Genomic DNA, 14,751 nt, shown 5'->3' on the forward strand with positions numbered 1-14,751 from the left:
ATTATTGGGCTGCTAACATTGTCAAGCTGACATATTGGATAACCATGTTTGCGGATGGGGAGGGTCCAGTCTGGGCAGATATGGAACTGAGAGCTACACTCCCAATCTCTCCGATTTCGATCTTAACTGCCCCTCTCCCACTGAATGTCAAAGCATCTGGGCTGAACTCCAATTTGGTGGTTCAAAATTCAATTAAGATCTGGGGTCAATTCAGGAAACATTTTAACTTGACAAATACTTGTAGCTTTTCTCCGATAATGTTCAACCATCTTTTTACACCATCTCAAATAGATCATTCATTTGCAGTCTGGCACAGAAACGGTCTGGTTTTCTTTCAAGATCTCTTCACTGAGGATGGCTTTGTCTCATTTAAATATTTGTGTGAAGACCATAACTTACCAAAGTCTCACTACTTCAGATACCTTCAGGCTCGGAGTTTTGCCTCTAAATTTCTCCCAGGGTACCCGTCTCTGCCCTCTAAGGACCTACTGTATCTAGTTCTTAATGTGAGTCAGCCCACTAAAAGAGCAATATCGAAGATTTATGCATTGATTCTTGAAAGCTGCCCTCATACATGGGACAAACCTAAGGCGGCGTGGGAAGGGGAGGTTGGAGAACTCATGTCAGAGGACATCTGGAAGAAAGCCATACAGCGTATACATACGTCTTCTCTCTGTATTAGACATGGCCTGATTCAATTTAAGGTCGTCCACAGGCTCCACTATTCTAATGACAGACTGTCTAAACTGTACCCTGATGTTGCACCGAATTGTCCTAGATGTGATTACTCTCCTGTTTCTTTGGGGCACATGTTTTGGTCATGTCCCTCCCTGTATGGTTTCTGGACATCAATTTTTCAATCACTGTCAGCTATATCGGGTGAAACACTGCGGCCTGACTCTTTGATAGCTATCTTCGGTGTACCTCGGGAAGAGCTGAGACTCTCTCCCCTCCACGAAAACGCAATAGCCTTTGCCTCGTTGCATGCCCGCCGTCTGATACTGCTGAGCTGGAAGGCGTCAAACCCTCCTTCCTACGTCCATTGGATTAGAGAGGTGATGTTGGGATTAGCTCTGGAAAAAATTAGGTATACCGTGCGCGGCTTGGAGAGTAAATATGACAAAACCTGGTCACGGTTCATAACTCATGTCAAGAGTCTGTCTTTTGCCTGATTTATTGTTCTTTACTTGTTGGTAATTTATGCTCTTGCTCTCTTCTCGGACTGCTGTCCATAGTCTCCTCAATGCCCGTACTTTGACTGTTGGGATTTCTTTATTCCCTTTTTCTTCTTTGTTTCTTCTCTCATGTGCCGGGGTCCGGCTGTTGGTGCTATAATGACTGTCACAGATTGGTTTGAGTGTTTCTCCCCTTTTTTTTTTTTTTTTTTTTTTTTTTTTTTTTGTGTTGTGTGTATTGTGCTTCCTGGTTGTGGGGATGCCACCTGGATGGGGGTGGGGGGTAGGGTTCGCAACTTTTGTAAGAAATTCTGGACTGTTTTGTTGGAAAACTATAAATAAAGTTGTAAAAAAAAAAAAAAAAAGTATCGACACCTCCCTTTGTTTTGTTGTCAAATTCAATCACTTCGGGCCTACGAGTGGGTCCTATGCTTGGTTGTGTATGCATGGATGACAGGAGCAGTACAACCTTCTTTTTTGAAGCTTTGTCAGGGAGGAAGGACACCAAGGTTAGTTCTTTGGTAAAGGGAAATGCACTGGAGCCTGGCGCGTGATTTTCTTTAACTTTCATCACTTGTGGGATCTGCCTTTTGTTTGCTTTTATTGTTCCCACTAAGGTCATGCCACAGCTAGCTACATAACATAGCTTTTAGATTAAAAAAAAGAAAAGAAAAAGAAATCTAATCAGCTAACAATTGCCAAGTTAAACAAACCTTACCTCTGTGTTACTCACTAGCTGAGATGCCAAAGACACTAAACCTGCAACAGGGTGACAGCTGTAGTTGAAGAGGGACAGTAAATATGGTGAGCCTGAATGTTGTCACCCTTGAAATGCGGCAAGATCACCTGATTTTATACACTAACACTATCACCGGGTGAAATCCACCCAAAACCTACTTTACCCTCTATCACTATTGCCGGGTGAAATTCACCCGAACACATGCCTGTAGGAAAAAGCGGGATTTGGGGTAGGGAAACACCCACGCCTTCAAAGACGTCAAAGACAATGCTGAAGCTACCCAGAGACCCACCACACTCAGACAAACGCAACATATTGAAAATTATGTAAATACATTTGCTCGGGTGAAAATCACCCGGCGATAGTGTTCTAGGGTTAAAAAGGTTTAAAAAGAGCATTTATAAACATCACTTGGAGGCTGTTAACGAGGTGAAATGAAAAGCAGACCTTTCAAGGTGACTTGTGAAAACCTTTAGACGGATTCTGATTCACTCACTGTTTGTTTTGCCCTTTCCTGTTTGTTTGGTTAGGCTTTAACACCAAAAAGTAAACTAGTTTTTTAGTTTTATGTAGGGATAGAGAGTTAGCCCAGGATACATTAGATATGGTTTGATGTGGCCCCTGGAGTTGTTTGCACCTACTCAAGACAATTCTTCCAGTTTCACCAGATGTGCTACCTCATGTTTCAAAGCATCGCAGAAGCTGCTTTCCACACTGCGCTTAAAATAATACCAGCTCTATTTTTCACAGAAGTCATGTCAAGCTGCACAGAACAGATGATGAGGGCAAGAAGTCAGCAAGGAAAGCCATAGAGAATCTTTACAGCAGAGAAACAATTTACTACAGTTTCTTTACTTACAAATGTATTATCCGAGCTGTCATAGTGCCGAAGTGAAACCATGCAAGTGCAGGAAGAACTCGACACAAAAAGGCACTAGACAGCTGGTGGATTCAAACCCAGGACCCTCTTGCTGTGATGCAGCAGTGCTAACCACTGCATCGCCCTCCCAAATGTAGTGATTTGTTGGATAAATAATGAAGCTTAAAGATTTGTCGTGCAAGCATTTTCAGCAAATTTGTCACTTAAATGTGCAACTGCCTTCCTCCCTACGCTGAACACAGTCGAGTCAGGAGAGCCACAAGTATAGGAGAGCACCTTCACAGAGAAATATTTGCAGCTTTCGTGAAGGAGTTAAACCCTGCCCACACAGTCACTTGAATTGTTGCGAGATGTTTTTAAAGTTCCTAAAGGTCAAAACTAAATCCAGTAAGAATATTGCTTGGCAACTTTTTTTCTCCTTTACTGTTGGATTTTTATATCAATCTCTTTTTTTCTCTTCCATTACTACTGCTTCTGGTACTGAAAAAGCAAATCTAAGAAAAGTCAAAGTCAGCACTGTTGCTACTCACTAAGAGCTCCCCTCCCACAGTTACAAGTAATGATATCACTTTTTGAAATTGAACTGCTTAACCAATGAATGTTATTGTAAGGCCTCAGCATTTATGTGGACATACCACTGGCTTTCTATCTCAGGAGGGGCTCAGTACTTGTGTGAAACCCTGTTATCTGCACCACTTTTAGAAAGAGTTCAGTCACAGCAATGCTCCTTTGCCGTTGCTAGGTAACGTGTAGTTTCTTGCCAGCTGAAACGTTGTTCAACATCTCAGCAGGATGATGTTGAGAAGAAATTGTTACATATTTGCAACACTTCCTATTCAACAGAAGAAGTAACAGCATGGCGCCCACAGCATAAATTGAGGGCAAATTCACTAAATCACTGGATCTTATAGCAACTTTTTCATTTTAGAGAAGAGGTAATGGAACAGATTGCACAGTGCTGCCTGACCAAAGTACATCCACTGGTGGCTCGATTCTTATGAGAGCATTATAAATTTAGACTATGGTAATAGAGTGGCCAGACTCTCAGTTCTGGAAATGACTTATTATGTGTCAGTATTTTTTTCTCCCTCTTCAAGGTATTTTGACTTGAAGTGTAAATAATTAATTTCCCTATTTAAAGAGCGTCATGTTTGATTTATAACCAGAGAGGCGCAGCAAGGTGACTGTGTAAGGGTGGTATTCACTTCCTGATGTCAGAAATGCCACCGTTCCAAGCTGGGTAAAAAAACACAGAAGATGAAACTGCAGAGAAATTATCGCTGCATAATGAAATAATAGGTGAAAATATGGTGTGACCATTTTTAACAAAAAGTAACAGTAATAAGAAAACTGCACCTTCACAGCAAGAGCATAATAGTACAAATGTTTTGTGGAACATCCTGCTCTTATTTTATGGCAGGATGTTAATATCGGCACTATAGTTTTTATGCAATCTGAGATAAGCCCACCGTTCCACACACACTACCAGTCAAAAGTTTGACTATTTACATTGTAGATTCTCACTGAAGGCATCAAAACTATGAATGAACTCATTTAGAATTATGTAGTAAACAAAAAAGTGTGAAATAACTCAGAACATGTTTTATATTTTAGACTCTTCAAATTAGCCACCCTTCGCTTTGATTACTGCTTTGCACGCTCTTGGCATTCTCTCGATGAGCTTCATGAGGTCGTCACCTGAAATGGTTTTCCGGTAGTCTTGAAGGAATTCCCAGATATGCTGAGAACTTGTTGGCCCTTTTGTCTTCCCTTTGCGATCACTCTCCTCCCATACCATCTCGATCAGGTAACTGTGGAGGCCAGGCCATCTGGTACCTTGTTGGCGTCTCACAAAGACACGGCACATGGAACCAAAGATCTCAAATTTGGACTCAACAGACCAAAGTACAAATTTCCACTGGTCTAATGTCTATTCCTTGTGTTTCTTGGCCCAAACAAATCTCTTCTGCTTTCTGCTTTTCCTTAGTAGTGGTTTCTTAGCAGCTATTTGACCATAAAGGACTGATTCACACAGTCTTCTCTGAACAGTTGATGTAGAGATGTGTCTGCTACTGGAACTCTGTGTGGGATTCATCTGGGTTCTAATCTGAGGTGCTGTTAGCTTGCGATTTCTGAGGCTGGTGACTTGGATGAATTTAGCCTTAGCAGCTGAGGTGACTCCCGGTCTTCCTCTCGTGGGGCGGTCCTCATGTGAGCCAGTTTTGTCATAGCACTTGATGGTTTTTACAACTGCCCTTGTGGGCACATATTTGATGTTGATTTCTACAATGTAGAAAGTAGTAAAAATAAAGAAAAACCATTGAATGAGAAAGTGTGTCTAAACTTTTGACTAGTAGTGTACATAAGTGTCATCTTATAGGAAAAAAACAACTTGAAGTACTTTTTCCAAGACTCTGGAATTGTACTAGAGGGAATATCCTTAGTCAAAAAGATATGCCGTCATTTGGTGTTTTGTGAATATTGCGGAGAATTCCTACAATCTAAAATCTCCCATATGTGTGATCTGGCAGCTGCTATAGATGATGAGCCCTGTAATTTTCACACTCATTAAATCATTCAGAGTGGTATTTTCATGTTGAAAAAGTGCACTTTCACCAGGATGAAAATGTTTCCTGCAGAAATGCTGCACTGGTTGCAAACACCCTTCTCTTTAGGGAAAGAAGCCCCAAACAATAAGATTGAAACCATGACAGTAAATTGACCCAACAGAATAATTCATCAGCCCTGTAATGACCTGTAATGTTCTCTTTGGGTACAGTACACATACACTTCAGGTTTTAAGTGTTATTTGGCATGTGGAAGAACCCTGAGATCAGGGTAGAAGTGCAGTGTGAGGAAAAAATTGTGTGTCGGGTGTAAGATGTTCCAAAACAATCTGTTAGGATTACATATAAAAAACATCATATAAAGATGTTTTCAATGCTAATAGAAGTTGGAGAAAAAGTAAAACCATATAACTTTCCACAGAAAGGACAGGCATGGGGAGTTTGCTTTTATTAGTTGTATTAAAATGAAATCTTGTATTTGCTTTTGGAGTCAAAGTGCTAATATGATGCTTCTTTGATTATCTATCATGCTGAAACACACTTTGTAAAAACAACTTTTGAATTCCCTCACTAGGATTTGTGCCAAGCCAGTCTTGGAATTATTGCCAATTCTGGGGATGTTCTCAGATAGCCCTGGAAAGCCTTTTCCACTCCCCAATGTTATCTCGTTCCTACTCTTATATAATACATCTATGTCTCATTTTACTTTTATCTTTCTTTAACTTTGTACATCTTTTTTCTTGCATTTCTCTAACTCTGACTCCAATTCTCTGGCTCTGTGCTGCTCCTTTTTCTGTCTTCTTTGTCTTTTCACTCTGTAAGAACAGTTGCCAAACATGATGCTTCTGACAGAAAAGTCTGTCCAGTGAGGGAAGTGATTCACTGAAGGTCAGCCCTTATCTCTCTCTTTCTGTCTGCTCTCTATTCTCACATCTAGTGTGAATATACAGACACTCAAACACACACACACACACGCGCGCTCATTCAGATTATAACTAGTTTCAGATGGGAGCTTTGAAGCCATGGAAGGCTGGCTTTCTTTCATCCCAGCATTGACTCATGTTCCATTTTCATAATTTGGTAATTTCATGAATATGTAATGGCTTCCTGTTGACCTGACTAATATGAAGTAGATGCACTGACACACACACAGACACACAAACACAAATAGACAGATGTAAAATGTCTTAAAGAAAAACAGCCACTCAGTAGATAATTCCAGATACTGCAGCAGGACATAATCATGCAGCAGTTTAAATACTGTGGGAAGGTAAGTGCTTCACTTGAGTTCCTGGCAGTGGTATGCAATACTACAGTTTTGATATAGCTCTAATACTAAATAAGTACAAGACCAGTACTGCTGATAGCAATTACCAAAACCAATACTTTTAATTTATGAAAACAGTGAGTCATGATACTGACAAAACTTTAATGAACATTAAATCACTGTGATTTTTACTTTCCACAATAACACACACGCACACGCACACACACTCAAACAACTGGCACCTGCTCCAACAGTCCCACAAGCTACCAAAGCTCAACAGGACTCATTTTTCAGCTTGAAGGCTCCAGATAAGATGGAATGATTACAAAATTGACACAACATAAGACTCATTATAGACAAGTTGTGACAAGAAGATTGGGTAGTCCATTCCTTCTGCAAATCCCATCAGATTTGTCCCTAAATGTGCACTGAAGTCTCCCAGTAGGATAATGGAGTCGCCAGCTGGTTCAGCTTTCAGCACCCCATCCAAGTACAGCAGGAAGGCTGTGTATTCTGAAGTGATGTTTTCCCCACAGACCCAAAAAATAGTCAAAGTCATTCCCCAGCTCAAAAGCTCAAGGAGGAAACCCTCCTGTCCCACAGGGGAAACTCCTACATCTCAACCAACTCTAGTGTCCAGCCCACCTTCAGAGCTCATACCGTGAGTTGTGGTAGGCCCAACTATATCTAGTCGGTATTTCTCAACTTCATGCACAAGGTCAGCCTCTTTACCACCCAGAGAGGTTACATCCCACATCCTTAATGCCTGTCTGGGCAGCCAGGGATTGGACAGCCAAGGTCCCTGTCTTTGCTGGAACAAAAGATCAAAGTATAAGAACATGTTAAAAAAAAGAATGACTATAAGAATGAGGAGGAAGAAGTTTAACCCTGAGAGTTATCTTCCTTTAATAATGAAACTTGAAAGGGCAAATTCTTCTCAAAATGTTCTTAATAGTGCTGACTTAGAGCAACCCTTAAATAAATAATAAACAAATTTTGAAGATCCCTGAATTGTTTTAATTCCTAATTTTGAAATGAGTTCAAAGCCAGCAGCAGTCACTTTGCCTGCCTTTCAGTCCTGTGGAATCAAACCAGCAGATGCCAACTTGTGTCTTTAAAAATGGCATCTTCCTATTTGCATATTATTACTATTATAATCCAAAAGGTCTAAAAATTCTTATTTTACAAACGTCTACATGATCACAGTTTAAAGAAAGATAAATAAATAAGCTATAATAAATAATGAAAATAAACTGAAACGTATACCAATTACCAAGGGAAACCTAAAGAAAAATGAGTAATTCAGCTAGAACTAGACAGTGATTTTTTTAAGCACAAAAAAACATCACAATGCCTTTAAAATACTAAACTGGTGCGAGAAGAAAAGTGAGAATCAATTTGAACTGGTAAAAATTTGAGAAAAGTGAGCGAAGAGGAACACAAACAATAACAGAAACAGTTGTCTCTTTAAGGAAAAGTAAAAGGGTACACAGCAAAATCGCCAGTGTTAAATTGACACTGTGAGTGTTAAATTTAACACTAGAAAAGTGTCTATATGTGTCCACTCTTTTGAGTGTTAAATTAACACTTTTCAAAGTGTTATATTTTTAACAACGAGCTAGTGTTATTTTAACACTGCACAGAGTTAAAAATTAACACTGAGTAACACTGACCAGTGTCAAAAATATTCTACACTGGTGTTAAGTGTTAAAAATTAACACCGAAAAGTGTTGGTGGTACTTTACACTAGCCCTGGTGTTAAAAAATTCAACTCTGAATAGTGTTAATTTTCTAACACTAACACTAGTGTCAGTCAAATCATTAATACCACCAGATTACAATAAACTCCCATTAATCTCTGATATCTCTACTGCTACAATTAACCCCCAACATCCACCCATTACAAAGAAATACAAGACATTAACGTTCCAAAATACTTTGTATTCAGATACACCACAAGTAAACAAGTCATACAAAATTACAGTATGGGACAATGTACATTTTGTCATCAGTGCCATTTGAAAATTGCCTATCATAAGGTCTATAGTACACCAGATCATCTACAGAGATCAGTGCAAAGACATCTAATCCATCCTCAATAACAAATGCATTTAAGTGATCATTGAAATATACTGTTGAGACCTTACAAGTTAGAAGATAAGTATTGAAATCGCTAACAATTATACTGACAATCTTACTGAACAAAGGCATCTCATTTTCAACACCAGAACAAACATACATCCCAACTTGATATTCTGTACCATAACTTTTGACCCAGGAAGTTGTAGAAACAATAGAAGAAACATCAAACATTTTATTCAGTGCTTCACTGCCTTTTAAGCTGCTGGCCAAGACTTCATTAATGGGGCCGAACTGTAATCTTTTAAAATAAAAATTTTCAAAATGAAAGGCTAATTGATTCTGATGTTTTTTTACTAGTGTTTTTGTGATATTTTTAAAGTTCTTTACAGATCTTTTGAAGAACTTGTGCTTTGCTTCAAATCTCATGCACCACATATGTATGAGTGGCCCAATTTTTCTAATGCAGCGTGGGTAATGGATCATTAGGTGGTGCTTTGGAATCAAATTCCGTTCTGGAAAGAGAGATTTGAAAGCCTTGTGATGATCGGCAATCAGATGTTTCAAATAGCAAGTCATGCCATGAGTTATAATGGGTGAAAAAACAATGTTCACAATTTGAACTAACAAAAGTAGCAAGTTCCAATGTCCATCATTTCTGCAAACGATATCTCCAAAAATCAATGGGCTATTCCGCAAAAGACACCATGACTGCACAGCATTAAGCCCAAGATCTTTGCTGTTGTCATCCAGTTTTAGCCCACCTGGCCTGTTCCTTCTCTGTGCATATCCGTAGTTAAAGCTTATAATTCTCTGTGACAATGAATTCAAGGATATCAAAGAGGTCTTAATCAAGTACTGAAACACAAGCTTTAACTCATACTGCACCACTCCCTCTAGTAGATCATGCATTATGTCTACAGCATAGTTGTCTGAAATATGGAACAGCCGAAGTGAATTGAGTAAACAATTTCTTTTTACACCAAATGTTGAGGCCAAAGCAGGATTTTGTTGAATGGCACCACAGTGTTTGTAATGAAGTTCTTTGGAACGCAGTGTTAAGCCTACATGATCTTCACTAAAAACTGACTGCAACTCTGTCTTATCAGTTAAACAAAATCTACAACAATAGTTTGCACTAAATGATTCAACAAAACCAAAAATGCTATGTAAAGCCAAGTTGTCACCTGTAATCTGAAAAAGCGAACCTCTCACAGGTGTGGCTGAAAAGGGCACTTGCATTCCTTCAGTCTCTAAAATCTTTAGATCATCAACAAGTGGCTTTAGGATAGGATCAAACCCATATTTTTTTAAGTCTTCTGAATGAAAAAGGGCTACAAGATGAATGTTCATCAACACAGAATTTAACTCTGGTGGCAAATTTCTCAAAACAAAATAAATACAACCAAGTTTGTGCACCCCCTTTTTTGAGCCTAAAGGATTAGCAGTTTCAAAATCGTCATAGTAGAGCTGGATCTGGAGAGCATGTTCTTGTTGTGAGAATAAACTGTGATTTTTGAAGTAGGAGCCGTCATTTAAATCTCTGTACAATCCCTCCATGTTTAGTTTTTTTTTCTGGAAACTGCTACAAAGTTCACTGTTTCGAAACATAGATGAAAGGGATCCCATGATAGGAACGTACATGAATTTATCATTGACAGGAACTTGCCTGTATGTCCCTGTTGTTCTATCTTTGCGTACATCAAAACGCACACCAAGAACATGCTCTATGGGTTCAACTATTTTCCATTTTTGCTCAAAATATCTTATCCTTTTAGATTCTGTGTTAAGACATGAAAATGGATTTTCAAGCTGATCAAAGCAATCCTCAACTTTTTCTAAGGTTTCTCTTGATGTATCAGTTGACAAACAGTCGACAACAGATTGTTTTGCATGTGCATGGATGTCATTAACCAGTTCCTCCAATGAACCAACTAAACACTGTACAGTACTTTCAGGAACTCCTGATGATTGTACTTGAGCAATAACAGAGCTGCACATGTTCAGTATTTGCCTTTTTTCAACTGGAACCGGTGTAGTTATTGTCATGGGATGAGCCACATTTACAGGCTGTGAAACAGAGGTTCCATCGTTAGGTACAGGCTCAAAATTGTTGATGACCTCAGAGTGAACGCAGTCTCCATGTGCTCGGAATAAGTGCCGCTTGTAACCAGAGTACGTGTGAAAGATAAATGAACATCCAGGCTCTCCACAGGTCAAACGTAAAAACTTTCCTGGGTACAAACCATGCTGGAACTTCAAATGTCTAAATAACACTGAGCAACTTGTGTGGTGTATCTTGCAAATGTAACAGATGAACATTTCCAGTCAAAGTGCTGAATAGTGGATATCTTTAAACCGTACAGTGAAGACTTCCTCTTGTTTCATTGACCCGAGGACTGTCCTTCACGCTGCCAACATCAATGCCATACACTTGATGGTCTGGATGAATGTGTAGAAGTTGTCCAATGCCTTATCAAAGGACACGGCAAATTAAAAAATGTGCCTTGAAAAGTTTTGCCTTGTCAAAACCTGCATCTCCCATCTGTGTCACACAGGGAATGACCTTTTGATCTAGGACAATGTAGAAACTTTGGGTAGAAACTTTGGATGATGTTCTTTCTTTCTCCAACCCACAGGACGAATGGCTGAGTGGGGCCAGCCTTAAGAAAAGCCTCTGTGCTACCTCCCACCTGAGGGAGAGAAAGAAACCAAGTGATTCACATTAAACAAAATTGATAATCTGATGTTGAGGCATTGCTGTTTGAAATTATGACAATATTAAAATGTTTCACTCCGCGCGCACAATTATTTTTGTTTCAATGTGTACATTTAGTTTTAATAGAAACAATGACATGTCAGTCCTGCAACACCAAGCTTGTCTGGGATAGATACATCTGCTGCAGGTTGGATCACCTTGCCATCTTAAAATATCAGCCGTTGATAATTTGCATCTGTTCTCATCAAAAGAGAAATATACAATTCTAAAAAGCATACCTTGATGAATTTCATTAGGTGGTGAGCAGCATCTGATGTGCTAATCTTTGAAGACGTCCTTCCCTTAGATGTTGGAGTGAAGTGAAGCAGCAAAAGATGGCAGCCGCCTCGCAGTCCCAAACTACAGAATAGAAATTAAGATCATCACAATTGCTGTCATTTAAAGGACCACAGCAGTCATTTTTCCACGTTATGTAATACCATGATGACATTTTAGACACCTGATAATTTTTCTAATAAGGCAGTTTTCCAGCGCCTTGGTATAAAAATTCATTTCTAGAGACTTAAAATCTTCTGGCCACCAAGTGAAGTAGATATCGAGTCATAACAATAGTAAGATTATGTAACTTTTTTTGTGTTCAAACTACATTAAATGTCATTTCAGGTTTAACATGTTTGTAAGCTTGTTTTCATACCATACAGAAATGAGTGATATATTGTGTTGTGGGAATTAAGCAAATGCTGTAAAGGCATGCAAAATCTACCATCTCTAACTTACACTTACCAGCCTCGTTAGAGTAACGCTGTGCAGAAATGAGCAGCTCATCCAATTCTGTACTCTGGGACAGATTTTTGCAATCTTTGATGATCCTTGGCTTGAAGAATGTTGGCCACTTTGCAAGGAACTTACCAGACACTTCCTCCCCAAAAAACAGCATTGTGAAGTCTTGGTCAATCTTAAACACAAAGTGTAACAACAGAAACAACACATTAACAAGAAAACAAACAAAGGAACCACAAAGCAGTCATTAAATTATTTTATGCCTTACCAAGCCAGGTGTATCCAGAAATCTTGGGAAAAGGTCCAGGACAGTAGAAGCTATGGCAGGTTCTTGAATCACTTTTTGCCTATGTTGAAATGTCACCTTCATGTTGTCTTTGACATGTTTCATGTCAGTTGAGTGCCTCTTCCTTGCATTTATCACCTGACAACGGCCTCACATTTGAACACAAGTTGCGAAGAGTCTTGGGGCTGTCTTGAAAAGCTGACTTTGATTAGTTCATCTCTTCTCGGGAACCAGCATATCACCACCTGCCAAGAGTAAAATAAGGTCCAGCATATAACACCATTTCTTTGCAAAATATCTAGCATGTCTAGTCCCTTTAGACTGAGTTAAAATTAATTTTGTTAAGAAAAACATCCTTGATCCATTTTTTAAGTAGTACAAGCTGTGTAACATGACTGCAATACAGTATTCTCTCAACTATCACAGGGGTTAGTAGGAACCATATTTCTATTTTATTATTTTTTATATATTTTAAGCGATAAAAACCCTCCCCACAAATATTCCTGACAATGTAGCGTTTGGTTTGTTCGTTTTTAAATTTCAAATATTGTATAACAAGACAAAACTGCAAATATGAACGCATCCCCCCCTCTCCCTCTTAACTAACCGATGCCTTTAATTGAACTACCAAATTAACACAATGGTCCTCTCTTTCTGGTCAGACACTTTGCAGCACTTCTGCTGTAATTTTATTCATATTTAACAAAATAAAAATGCAGAAATAAGTGTACACATTAGTTTTTGACTCTCACTGAACTAACAAAGCCAATCCCTCCACATGTTTGTACTCTCTTGTTACCTCGGCCAGGTCCGCGGCTCTGAACCGTGGTAATGACACCTCTGGCCAATACGCTGGGTTGTCGGGCTTGTAGCTTTACTGTCAGCGAACACAGTGTACAGTCGAATCTTAACAGCTTTCTTACAACCAGGCACTCATTTTGGCGGCAGTGGTTATTATTATATTTACATGCTCTCTTCTTCCATTTCTCATCGGTAACAGCTCTTACTTTCTCCCTCTCTCGCGCTCAAACACACAACGGGAGGGGCAGTTCCACACGTTCTCCCCGCAGCACGGACTACACTACCCATGAGGGCCGGTAACACTCTGCCCTCATTGCCTTTATATTAAATCATTTTTGGCTAATGACAAAAAAAAGTCACTTTAAGGGCCAAATTGCATTATACTTCTTCACCTCACCTGACGTGGGCCGCAAGTGGCCTTTGGGCCACGAGTGGCCTCTGGGCCGCGAGTTTGAGACCACTGACCCTAAGGCTTTGGCAGTTTAATTCGAAAATAAATAAAAGGCATTTAATAAAAACTGTGAAATATATTAACATGTAATATTCATTACAGTCTGCCAATAGCCAGATTATGCTAAATGAATATTAGGAAAGAAACTGGTACTTTGCAGAGTTCTAGCTAGCAGTAGCCCAGCTTAACAAAAACAGTTAAAATTCAAATATGACACTTAAAGATGATGTATTTTGATATAAATACTATTTCTTTTACTAGTTATCATGTTACTTGTTCTAACATCAATCTAAAACTTAATATTTAACCGAATAAAACTTACCGCATCAGCAAGAAAAAATGGCGACCGAAGATTCTGGATTGCGAAGCGCCACAGGAAATGAAGGTGTGGTCTAATTTAACACCCACAGTGTTAAAATGCAGTAACGACTAAAATCTACACTTACACTTTTCAGGAATCAACTCCCGATGTGTTATTTTAACTCGATTAAGTGTTGAACTAACTCGGAACTCTGTTGAAATCTACTAACACTGAAAAATCAACACTGGCATTTTTGCTGTGTATAGTGTGAGAAGAGCTAAATGGCACATTGTTTGGTAGAACCTCATAGGGTTCATGCATGTTTCTCCTTCTCTCTGTCTTTGACCCCTGCATCTCTCCTTTCTCTTATCAGGCAGAGTGCAGACATGCGGACCGCCTGCGGAGAGGTGCTCACGAGGCTCAAACTGCTTTCCTGCTTCTTCCCTTTCTCTGTTCTCTCAGCTTGAGGTTGAACACCACTGGGGCTGTGATTCAGTGCAGTAAATTACCCCCCCCCCCCCCCCCCCCCCCCAAAAAAAACAAAAAACAAAAAAAACAACAAAAAACCCCAAAAAAACAATGGGCACATACTTGCATGCTTGATGTTCAGAATAAAAATGCAGAATTTGTGGTTTGTCGTATTCAGACATACACTCACAGTTTTAGCATTTTACTCACAAAACCATGAATGTGCACAAAGACTACT

At 39.3% G+C, this 14,751-nt stretch overlaps 1 long non-coding RNA gene across 1 annotated transcript; it reads right to left on the reverse strand.

Moving 5' to 3' along the window:
* Window positions 1–8,548: 8,548 nt before the first annotated feature.
* On the reverse strand, window positions 8,549–12,540 carry LOC106676694 (uncharacterized). The gene is made up of 4 exons (XR_003022432.2): window positions 12,475–12,540; window positions 12,210–12,381; window positions 11,705–11,825; window positions 8,549–11,400 (listed from the first exon to the last, which is right to left on the reverse strand). It is a non-coding gene; the product is annotated as an uncharacterized LOC106676694 (long non-coding RNA).
* Between the last annotated feature and the right edge of the window lie 2,211 nt (window positions 12,541–14,751).

This window comes from Maylandia zebra, linkage group LG12 (assembly GCF_041146795.1).
Source record: "Maylandia zebra isolate NMK-2024a linkage group LG12, Mzebra_GT3a, whole genome shotgun sequence".
Classification (NCBI taxonomy): Eukaryota; Metazoa; Chordata; class Actinopteri; order Cichliformes; family Cichlidae; genus Maylandia; species Maylandia zebra.